Source organism: Phyllostomus hastatus, unplaced genomic scaffold (assembly GCF_019186645.2).
Source record: "Phyllostomus hastatus isolate PE091 unplaced genomic scaffold, TTU_PhHast_1.1 phas_contig_137, whole genome shotgun sequence".
Lineage (NCBI taxonomy): Eukaryota > Metazoa > Chordata > Mammalia > Chiroptera > Phyllostomidae > Phyllostomus > Phyllostomus hastatus.
The window spans coordinates 15,541,286-15,553,653 of NW_025333583.1; the positions used below are offsets into that span (position 1 = coordinate 15,541,286).

General features: G+C 38.9%; 1 protein-coding gene across 25 annotated transcripts in view; it reads right to left on the minus strand.

Moving 5' to 3' along the window:
• MAP2 (microtubule associated protein 2) overlaps positions 1 to 12,368 on the minus strand; it is a 256,717-nt gene that overhangs the window by 130,603 nt on the left and 113,746 nt on the right. The window lies entirely within an intron of this gene.

The following is a 12,368-nucleotide window of genomic DNA, read 5'->3' on the forward strand; positions in this document are numbered from 1 at the left end:
TTACATTTTAAATGTATTAGAACAGATCTGCATTCTCCATTAGCCACCTTTCTTCTCCATTTTTGATCATTAGCTAATTTTGCTTTCATAAATATTCAAATTACTCTTCTTTCATAGAAAATGGAGCCTGCCACTCCGTGTCTCTGTCCATATCCTGAATTCATTAATGCCACTCAGCCTGTTCCACACCCTTGGTTTCACAGGTGAGAAAGGCGAGGCCCAGGGAATCGGACCAAGGCCACGAAGCTGAGTGGACATCCAGCAGAGACACCATCCCAGTTTCCTGGTGCAGGTCCCCTACTTTTAGTCTATCACTGAGTGATTTCTTTCCATGCTCTCCCCCACTCTGTTGGCAATCAAAACAGATTCTAGAAGCATTCTTTGTCTTTGATTTTGTCATCTTTCTTTTATTTGCTGAAGCAGATCTTCCTGTCTAAATGCTTTGTAATCATTCTGAGAACTAGCTTTGCTTCACATCTGTGATGTAATGTACTGGAGGGATGAAGAATGTGGGGGGATTATGTCACTGCTTTTCTTTAATTTCCAGTCTGGCAATCAGATGAAGCAAGCATGACTGCCCTTCTTTCTGGGAGCCTATCTTGTTGAACCTGAACTCAGTGATCATACAGTAAGCATTCTATCATCCCGGACACCATTCTTTCTGCAAGCATGAAACTGCACAATTGCATCAGAAAAGATGAAAGACTGCTATTTGCAACAACATGGATGAATCTGGAGAATATCATGCTAAGCAAAGTAAGGCAGATGGAAAAAGTCAAGGAACCATATGATTCTACTCATGTGTGGAATATAAAACTGAAATCAACAAACAAACAAAAACTCACAGACACAGACAACTGTTTGGTGCTTATCTCGGGGGAAGGGGGGTGGGGAGTAGGTAGAAAGAGTAACAGGGATCAAATATACAGCGATTAACAGGAGACTTAACTTTGGGTGGTGCACACACAGTGCAATACACAGACGATGTATCACAGAATTGCACACTTGAAAATGATATAATTTTAATAATCTATGTCACCCCAATTAACTTAATAAAATAAAAAAAAATCGGTCAACTGAATTGGGTTGGCCTTCCAAGGTTCCTCCTAGTTATAAATAATGTTAACTTTCTCAGGATTACACAAAATAATGAAGCCAGAAAATTAGAAGTCCAGGTAAAATTTTTTTTTAAGTCACTCAAAAACAACCACTGGGGGGTGCAATATTTGTTAAAATCTTCCTGAGATCCTCAATAAAAAATTGTAACTAGGATTTTGACCTTGATGCTTTACTGCTTTTACTGCCTTTCTAAAGTGCTTTTTTTGATATTCAGTTCTTAGGATGCATCTACAGGTCAGGCCACATTGCCTCTTCGGATGTCCAACACACGGTTGCTGCCACCACTGCTACTCTCTGCCCCCAGCTATAAAAGAAACAAATCATATTTTTTAAAAATATGATTACCCTAGGTAACAATTACAAAAGATTTCAGGTTTCAGTGAATCTACATGCCATTTAGGATACTCCTTGCCTCCAAAAAGTGTACCTTTAAACAGATCATTCAGTGAAATGTCTATTTTTCTTAAGTGATTTTTAAACAGTAAGGTTATTTTTCAAAACAAATGGTTTGTTTTAATATAGTGTCATCTGTTGCTCACTAAGCACAAAATAAATGATGCATATGACTGTCATTTCTTGAAACACGAATCACATTTTATTAAGATCTCATAAAGCACAATACTAGTTCTGGTCCATCTAAAAGAAAAGAACACAGCTTCCATAAATATTTAATACTCTTTGAGAGCCATTTAAGATTTGGGATACCTGGTCCACTCGATGACAATGTGTTGGTATATTTTTCTTCTTTTTCCCATTCGTTAGTAATGAACCATTACTTGAACATGTCTGTTGTAAAATACGCATGATATGTAAAATATAATTCTTGACTTTAAGGATGTTATATCCTAAGAATATAAGATGTCACATAATTGAGACACTTTCATGATTTTTAAAATATATTTTATTGATTATGCTATTACAGTTCTCCCATTTCCCCCCTTCACTCCCCTCCACCCTACACACCCTCTCCCACCCACATTCCCCCCCTTTTGTTTATGTCCATGTGTCATAAGTTCTTTAGCTTCTACATTTCCCATACTATTCTTGCCCTCCCCCTGTCTATTTTCTACCTACCATCTATGCCACTTATTCTCCGTACGTTTTCCCCCCTCTCCTCCTCCCACTCCCCTGTTGCTTACCCTCCATTATTCATATTTATCCTAGAGCCTAAATTGTAGTCTCTTCTTACCCTTCCTCTTTTTCTCAAGGTTCTAGACATTGGCTGAGCACCATTCATCAGCTCCTTTTCCCAATTTTGATGACACACCGACATATATTTCAGACGCTTGATAGGTTTTAGGAATTGGAAATAAAAGGAAACCAAATTTCTTCCTCAGGAACTTTAGTTAGAGTGGAGGAGACATGGAAGGAAACAGAAATCAACTTCACGCTTCTTTCCTCACTTTGCTGAGGCGCTGTCTCTCTGCCCCTTGGTTATAACTGCTTCATTTCACATCCCGATCTATAAGAATCTGATTTAACTATGTCCCCAGACTCAGTTAGCTTATTCTGGTGGCTCTTCTGAAAGAGCCTGTATTCATTCCTTAAATGTAGCGGTCTGTGTGTCTGCAGATCCCTCTTCAAGCTCTTCAGGAACAAGTGATGGAGGTGCATGTCCTCACCTCCAGGGGGCCTCTGGTTACCTATCACCTTCCCACCCAGCACTTTCCTGGCTACCACCATGGAAACAACAGCCACGTCCCTTCCACAGCCCGGCACCCCTGCTACGTGTTCCCTTTCCCCAGAGCACTTACCACTTTCTATCACACCATGTTTTACTTATTATGTGCACATGCCTCACTCTGCTAGTTCCATAAAAGAAGCTATCTTTCTATGTTGGGGACACTTGTGTATCCAAAGCACCTAGAACAGTGCCTGGAAAATACAAGCACTCAACAATATTTTTCAAAGGAAAGAATGTAAAAATTACTTAGTCGATGGATTGAAGCATTTAAGCACAAGAAAAGTCTTTGTATTCTATCTTGATTTCCTTGTTTTATATATAGGGTGGGGCAAAAGTGGGTTTACAGTATGCAGAACACAAAGTTTATTCTTGTGTTGTTTGTTATTAATTATTGTATCATTTTCCATACAAACAACTGTAAGCCTACTTTTTTTGCCCCACCCTGCATTGGTCTGAACTGTATGATGTTGAAATTCTATTACCTTTTGCCTACAAAATGGTAATTTCATACTGTATTTCATACTGTTTAGCCTAATACCTGAGGAAGCTATAAAGGACGCGGAACTGAGCAGAAGGGGATATATAAATGCCCCAGTCTCCCGGCAGGGCAAGTCTTTAATGGTCACTAATTAAACTATGACAAGTTTCAAATTCAACTAATGGCTCCTTCCAGAATATTACGGATTATTGGAAGCATGGCTCCAAAAGCTATTGATTTTTTTAAGGCCATGAGGCTCTGTAATTCATTTAAGATCTAAAAATCTCTTAGAATTATTTCTCAAATTCCTTGAAAAATTCAGTAATAGGTCTCTAAATCTCATTTATTTTTAATTTGTATGTGAAAATGAATTCAACATAACATCATCAATGAAAGAAACATGTTCTAGAGGTTTTCTGATTACTAAGACAAATAATAACTGGCCAGGAGTTAAAAGAAAATCACCCAGATAATAAATATATGTGAATTACTCATGTGGTTTTTTCATAGCAAAGTACAAAATTAACCACACACCATCAACAAAGCTAAATCATTCATTATAAAAATAAAATAATGTTGAAAAACTCATGTGAAGAATTTTGAAAGCAGGTAATGAACAAATTTATTAGCAATGGACAAAAAGTCACGCCCCCAACCCCCGCAAATTCCTGGAATCACTTCACTCCTGCCCCAAACTTCTCTGGGCGTGACTGAAGAAGCCGGACGACATCCATAGCTTACTGTGTACTTTATATTTCTTTTACTTTCATTAGGTTTCCTGTGCTACTGAGCTGCACTATTTACTTATTTAAAGTTTGAAAATAGATCGGCATTGCCCAGGCCCCAAATCCTATAATCATTTGCCTTCCTTTATATCTATTTTAACTGGCTTTTACACATACAACACAGTGATAAAGATTTAAGCCAAAATACTCAGTATCTCCATGGAACTTAGATGAGGAATGATTCAGAAATAAGTATCCTTATAAAAGAGCAAAGAGCACACTGACATAGGGGCCTCCTGCGGTCATCTGCGACATCATCTTTGACATCCTCACTGTGAGTTTGATTTAACTTGGCCTGGAATGGGAAGAATGGATGTACTCCAAGCAGGATGAGGAATAAGACAAGATAACTGGACCACTTTCCAAAAGCTCTCTTAAATCATGCTTTAATCCTTCTGAGTCATTCTCAAAGTTTGGCTTCAGAATTTCATTTTAAATCTTAGTGTGGTGATTGTCTCCAAATATCAGTTACAGTCTTATCCAAATATAAGGACAAAATATATTTCAAATTATTTTTGGATTATGTATCATCTTGAACCTCAGAAAGATTAATATTCCACTGGAAGTTTTGCAGGGGGATTTTTAAAAATGATACACTCTTGTTTTTCTTTATTTCATCAGTGTTTTTATTTCACTTATCAAGGTGAAGCCAAAAAGATGATGTAAATGGAGAGGGGGAGAGAGGAAGAGAGACTTGTCTTCCCGTCAGTTCTCAAAATAAAGTTTGACTGCAGTTTAGTGAAATAACTAGCACCCAGGCCAGCCATATTTAGGTTTTGTACGCCATTAACAATCCAGGCTTAGAATATGATGACAGTAACCCAAAGTTCTATTCTGCTCACATACTTTCACCAAAGTAAACCAAACCAAACTTCTTTTTAAAAAGTTCTTTTTAAAAACAGTGTCATTGAACTGCAATTATGAAAAATAATTGCTACTTTAATTCACCAAGTCATAATCTCATTAAGCTTGAATCTCATTTTTCATTGAGAAAAGCTATCCAGATGTTGAAAAAAAGAAAACTATAATTGTAGAACAAATGAAACTCTCATACATTGCTGTTGGAGGCGTAAATTGGTATGAATGCCTTTGAAAACTGGCAATATCTAGTAAAGCTAAATGTATGTGTACCCTAGGAACCAGCAATTCCACTTCTAGGTACACACCCAAGAGAACTGAGTGCGTGTCCACCCAAACACATTTACAAACTGTTCCTAGTACTTTATTCATAGTTGCCTAAGATTGGAATCCATTCAAATGCTCATCCACAGTAGAATGGGTTGTGGTATATTCACATAACAGATTACTACACAGAAAAACAAAGCCTGAATGAAAAAGAATTACTGTTACATGCAGCTACATAGGTGGCTCTCATAGGCATAACAAAGAGTGAAAGAAGCAGGCATAAAAGAGTGCACATCGTATTATTCCATGTACGTGAAGCTCAAGAACAGATGAAACATATTCAGAGGCAGAGGTCCGAGGAGCGTTGACCTCTACGGGATTCAGCTGGAAGGTGCGCTGACCAGGAAGACGTAAAATGGGTGGCAGTGATGTGGAGGAGTGTGTGATTAAGATGTGTGCACTTTATTAAAGTATGTGACAGCTCAGTAATAATAATAATTACTATTATTATTATTATTATGTGCCATTGGTTTAGAAACTTTTTATTCAAAACAAAATTTTGGATCTGCAGTGAAAATCATTCCAAAGAGTTCTGGTATGAACATACACTTGACAAACGTGCCATGTCACCATGGCTGCACAAATGAAGGCCCCGTGGTGGTCAAGAATTTGCTAAATAAACAAGTTGTAAGGAGATCTTTTCCTTGGAGAGGAGAGAACATTTTACATGGGTTTTTAATAAATAGGCGACTGTGAAGTAAGATATGTCTCTTAAGAGCACATTAACGAGTGAGAGCACCTGCCTTTAGCTGCACTTCCTGAGCCGCAGAAGAATGGGCGTCAGGGAGCCTCCAGTATTGTTCTTTTCACACAGACCTCTTGACCCTTGACACCCACCATGATCATCAGTTTATTTCGGCAATCGTCTACTTCTCTTCTTCCAATCCGCATCCTACACTTTCTTTGGGTCCATTTAAAGTTCCACCCTCTTTAATTACGACTTCCAGAACTCCCCCAGTGCACAGGGTCACAAAGCTCTTTCCCTTCTTAGAATCACCATGATACCATGATGCCTAATACTATGTACGGCCTCTGACTGGTCTTTAGTTTATATTCAGTTGTTTATTTTTAGCCTTGACCAATTTAAAAAGCATAAGAATTATTTAATATAAATCCTTACGTACCTATAATGTGTCGACCTCTTTGAACACAGTATTTTGTGCAGCAACTCTGAGAGTTATGAACCGCCGTTGGACAGGTGGGAAAATAGGCACGATTAGGTTTAGGTATGGCCGAGAACACACAGCTGAGAGGTGGCAGAGCAGAAATTCAATCCCTGGACTTCTGAGGTAATTAGTGTGTAATTCAGCCGAACACTTCTCGGGTATCAGAAGAGGTGGTAAATTAAACATAGAATTAAGAATGTTTCCATTTTTCTTGGCCAGGTCCTTTAAACAGACAACTTATTATCCTAGGCGTGCATAAAAGAGATAGTATTAGAAATAAGAGCTTTACTTTCAGAATCACTTCAGAGTCCACCAGCTTATGTTTAAATGATGTGTATGTGTGAACACAAATGCTCCTGTAGTTGAGGAAAACACTGCTGTTCGTTTACTATCCAGCTGTCTGTTCTCGGCAGAGAACACAGAGTCAGAGTAGTCAGGTGTACACTCGTGCGCTTTTAAAGAACTTTGTTGTTTGACGGTTTGTGTTTATTGTGTATGCTTTTTAAACATCTGTTGAAATGAACCTAAGTCTTAGAAATTAGTGTAGATTACAGTAGTAAATGCCTGTCTTACACAGTAAATCACTACCTTCATTTTATTATACCAAGTTGGAAATAACCAAATTTCATGGGGAATCTTAGGTTACGTTAGAAAACATGATGTCAGTATCATATTATGTAATGTAAGTTTTGTTTAAATTAACTTAGATTTATTTATAGTTTGATTCTAGATGTAGAACACTTTTCTTCCAAATAACTCCATTCCCACCATCAAATCTTTCCTCAAATCTTATCTTCTCCATGAGGCTTAACCTGACCATCCTATTTAATACTGCAATCTGTAGTTCCCACCCCTAATCTCCTTTATCCTATTTTACACAATTATTGTTTTCTAATACACTATATAATTTGCTTATTTATTATGGTTATTCTTTATTGTTTGTCTTTCCCCGTTCACTTTTACATTCCAAAAGGAAAAACTCTGTTTTGTTCCCTAATATATTCTAGGTACCTATAATTAAGCTTGGCATGCAATAAATATCCACTGAAATCTCACATGCATCAATGAATAATTGAAATTATAACATTGAAATTCATATAAAAAGCATGCATTCTCTCTTCACAAAATCTTGAATTTTGAGCTCAAACAGTTGAGTAAATTCAATTTCAGAAATCACTGGACAAAACACTTGGTATCAAGTATTTCATTTAATTTGAGTCTTGGTTGACCATTGAAATATACAGCTTTTAAGCTTTTTACTTTTGGCACATTTATAGCCATTTGAGACATTTCCCCCTTTCTTAAGACTTTTAAAAATAGTTATCTATGTGCTTAATTATTTATTGTTTTTTAATTCTTCTAGCAATTTTTCTTACATGTTTATGAACCCTTAGTTATAACTTGTATATTACAACTAAAAGTAATGCAAACTGCTTTCTTTCACTACTGAAGGAATAACCAGTCTATGAGGAAAGCATACTTAGGAGAGAAATGGGCAGATCCTAGTGGAAAACTAAGAGAATTAGGATTGAGGAATTCTCACTCAATAAAATTTTCATTTACTAGTCAGTCAAGCAGAATCACCTTCAGGAGTCAAGAATTTCTTGGCTGATCTTCCTGGATACAGGAAACAAACCTTCATTTTACAGAACATCTCCACAAGTTGGAACGCTACAACTTAATGAAAGACTAGACAATGGCACAAAACCAAATGCTACATTGCGTGGCATTAGATTTAAATTTCTGATTTCTTTTGGAAAAATGCTATTATTTTGTCTATTGCTTCCCAAGCTTAGAAGATTATCTCAATATTCTCCACCTTTGTCCACTGCTTTGGTACTCTGCAAACCCACAGAACCAGAGGGCCAGCAGTGCTGGAGAGGGCCCCTGGTGCCATTCCATCTGAATGAGGTTGTCTTGACCTTAACATGACCAGCGTATCCTGAAAAGGTTTAAATTCTGCAGTCCCACACAGCATTTTCTTTCAATGCAACATTTCTAATTCAAGTTATAAAATGTCTACTGCAATGGCTTAATGAATACAGTAGCAAGTGTGGCAAACTTTCTAAAAATATACATGTTAAAGTAATTTGTTTTGTGAATGGCTGAAATGCACATTCCAAAAATCTATGACATCCACACTTCTTCTCTCTGCTGTTTGGGGAAGGTATACCCTATGTGATAGCCACTAACAATCACATATGAAGTTTCTTACTCCCTGTTATGCCAGTTTCTCTAAATCTTGCGCCAGGGGTGCATCAAAGATGAGGGGAGGGAATTAATTAGCTAGGCAGATATTTATTTACAGATATTTTAAAGAAAGCAGTTTGTCCAAACTTGAACACACTTTGCATGTTTAGCACACATACAGTGGTACATCTAAATGTGCACTGAAGTCCTAGACCCTTGTGCTGGTAGGAACTGAAGACAGACGATGGATGTGAAGTCCCTTGTGTGAGAAGAAGGGTGAACTGAGATGGACAACCCTTTCGTGTTTCACCTATCACCAGATTTCTAAGCTGCAAAACTCTAGAGAAAAGACATATTGGCTTTTAAATTAGCGGGGAACATTACACGTGGTTAATGTCTACGTGAATATTGTTTCTCAACAGCGCCATCAAATTAGCTGAAAGAGCTCACGTGGGGAGGGCTCTGTGTGGCAATGCTTGAAGTTGCACTGTATTTATGTAATTTTTCATAGTTTTGTGGCTCTTTCCCTTTTTTTGTTTCGAATACCAACATGTAATTGAAGAAATAATAGTGTTTATATAATATTTGGAAAAATAACTCAAAACTTTTTCTAGACATTGTCTATCTACTGTGACTCATACTTCAAATGGGTTGTGAAAATATGTTCTTTGCCAGGAGTAGCCATTGTAAGCATCTGGGCCAATGAAGCTGTCTGGGAGAGGAATTTCCACATCTCTAAGACCACTAACTCTTCTTGTTACACTGCCACATTCTTGGTGTGCTTTTTATTGTCTTCCTGTCCCATCAATACTGATAGCCTGGTGGCAGATCCCCAATCCTCCCCCTGCCCCCCTACCCCCCCACCCCCCTGCAAGATGACAACAGCAGGAAGCACTACACCGAGCACACAAAGCTAGTGAGACAATAGGGTAGGGGAGAAGGGCCGCCCACCCCCTTCTGGTATCTGACTGGGGTGGGGACTAGGGGAAGGCAGGCACAGGCTCCATAGAGGTAAAGATGGTGGCAGGGAGAGGTGCTGAATGGAAGAAAACTGTCAGTCTAGCCTGAGGAAAAGGAGGGACTGGTTGGAGGCTGGACCCTCCTGAGCATGGGGAAGTTTAAGGAAAGCACCTGGTCCAGCCCAGGTGCTTTCCTTAAACTTATATTAAACTGTATTTCCTTAAACTATATTAGCCCAGGAAACTAATATAAAGCCAGGGGAAGGAAGGGATACTCTCTCTTGCCCAGCTCATGAACATACTGGCCAGTACGTTTGTGGGACCTTGTGGCCGTGGAAGCCACGTGGCCGATGTTGGCGCCGGCCCCACATGCAGGTTCTGAGTACAGAGCCTGAGGCCTGCCCGGATGACCGACTCAGTGGCTGTCTATGGCTCTCAGGGGACGGCACTCGGAATGAGAGAGGGAACTCTGGATGCTGCCTTTGGTTTTGGTCTGTCTGAGGGTGGCTGGGCTTTCCTCTGGGTTCTCAGAGGGGGTGGGCTTTTGAGACAAGAGTCTGCCATTCTCCCGAACTTGTGCAGCATTTAAATACTTATTTCCTTTCTCTCCAAACTCGGTCTCCAGCATTTGCCTATTGGTGGCGGCAGGCAACCCCCACTTTGGTTTGGTAACACCATTGTCTATGCTTTGCTTGTCTCTTTCCAACCCTTCCTTTTCCTTTCAGCTGCAATATCATGGAAAGCATGGTCAAGGAAACAGCAAAACATTTAAGAAATCATTTAGACAGACTTTCCTCTACAAAAGTCTTTGGTTTTATGTCAGTAGATTGGAAACTGCATGTGTTTTATACCAGTTTCTCTTTCTACAATATTTGGTAGACACTTTTTGCATTAGTGCACAATAAATAATGTTCAGCTATTTTGTGGATATTGACTTAGAGAAAATGTAATTGGAAATTGGGAGAAAAATATGTGGTTACTGTGGTCTTTATACACGGTATCCATTTTGAACACAGTAGAGTTAAAGAAACAAAGAAAGGGAGTCAAATTATACGCTTATAGATACCTACTGCTGAAAGGCCTGTGAGCACATAGATGTCGTATTAGAAACTAGCAAAAGGTACCCCAATGACAGGTTTTTCTAGATGGTGAGAGCTGCCTATAAATTTCTTATAATTTCTTATTTTAATTGGGAGGTGCTCAAAAATGTATGGCTGATTAGCTAATGATAAAGAAAGGAAGGAAAGTTTGTGTTAAATGCACAAGGAATGCACAAAAGGAAACCTTGAGAAACTGGCAGTCAGGACATTCTGTTAAAAGCCAAGTGCAATGAAAGAAAAATTTATTTTACAACAGAGTACAACTTTTTTAAATGGGAAGTAAGGAGAGAAGGTATAAAAAAGGATACGGACACTAAAATTGACCCCAAGCTATTCGTGCGTTACCTGAAGAATAGCAGCAAATGAAAACTGATGGTATGTGTTAGGAGGTTTAAGACACTCAAATGAGAAGGGAAAGTAAGAAAACGGGAGGACAGAGGGGAGTTGGAGGATCAAGAGCTTTGGAAGCAAACAGGCTTTCATTTATAAACCAGTGAGTCAATCTGACAGGTGAGGCGGGCTGAGGCACTTGAAAGATCTTATTCAGTGGCTGGCATTACTGAATGCCCAGCTGGGTCTAAACAAGAGGAGTTTTAAACAGAGACATTGTTCTAAAGAAATCTTAAGTTTCACGTGCCCTCCAAAGGGGCCTTATAAACCTTGAACAGCATCAATATTCACCAACCACCTGCAATCAGCATTACTGCAGAATTTGCTAGACACAGCAAGTCCTTGACAGGGGGTATTTTAGTTTAGATGGCTGGCCCTCTACTCAGGACTTACATTTATTGATGATATGCAAATCAGCTCAGTTCAGTTCAGTCCCATCAACAGCATAGATTCAGTGCATCCTATCACGAGGATTATCTTGGAAAGAGAGAATGTCAACCTCAATATGCCTATGGCCTGGAGGTGAATAGTCAGCAGCTTCTGAGCGAGGGAGAGTGGAAAACAGACAAAGGGTGTTTCATCCCTATTGACTGACCAGCTGCAGTCTTCCTTAGGTGTCATGCTTGATGACTTACACAAAATATCTTGGCCCAGGATCATTTCCTTTTTAACCACTAGCATAGGACACATATTTTTACCAGTGAAGATGGATTTGTGACTTCTTGTCACACTTTCTAAGGAACTTAGTAAACAAAAAGCTGAAGGACTTAAGGAGAAAAATCGCCAATTGTACGATCCATGTGGGAAAAAAATTGGATGATCCATGTGGGAAAAAAATTGGAGATTAGGATGTACCCTATGGCTGATATTTTTAAGAATTGTAAATCATAGCTGAAAATTGCTGATGAAAGGAAATCCAGGTATAACTCACTCTACAATGTAATTTAAAGACACTTGTAAACGTGTGTGCAATTTCTCCCAATACATGTTATCCAACCTTCTTATTAAGATACCATCAATGAAAAATAATTTTTAAAGTCTGGATTTAATAACATGAAGGAAAATGGTGACTGTGTTCTTGTGCCCCGATGACAAGTAAAGTAACTGGTTAGGTGGTGCAACCCCACGGGGTGACTGAAGTTAGTGTTTATGAGAGTGGGAGCTGAAGACAACCGAGAGGTCACGGCGAGGGGCACAGACAAGGCAAAGGCCGCAGAAGGAGGCCTGGAGTCCTGCACAGCTGGTAGGAGCTTTGAGTTAAGTCAACATACAAATGTATGAACTGGAAAAGGCATAAACAGAATGGCATCTC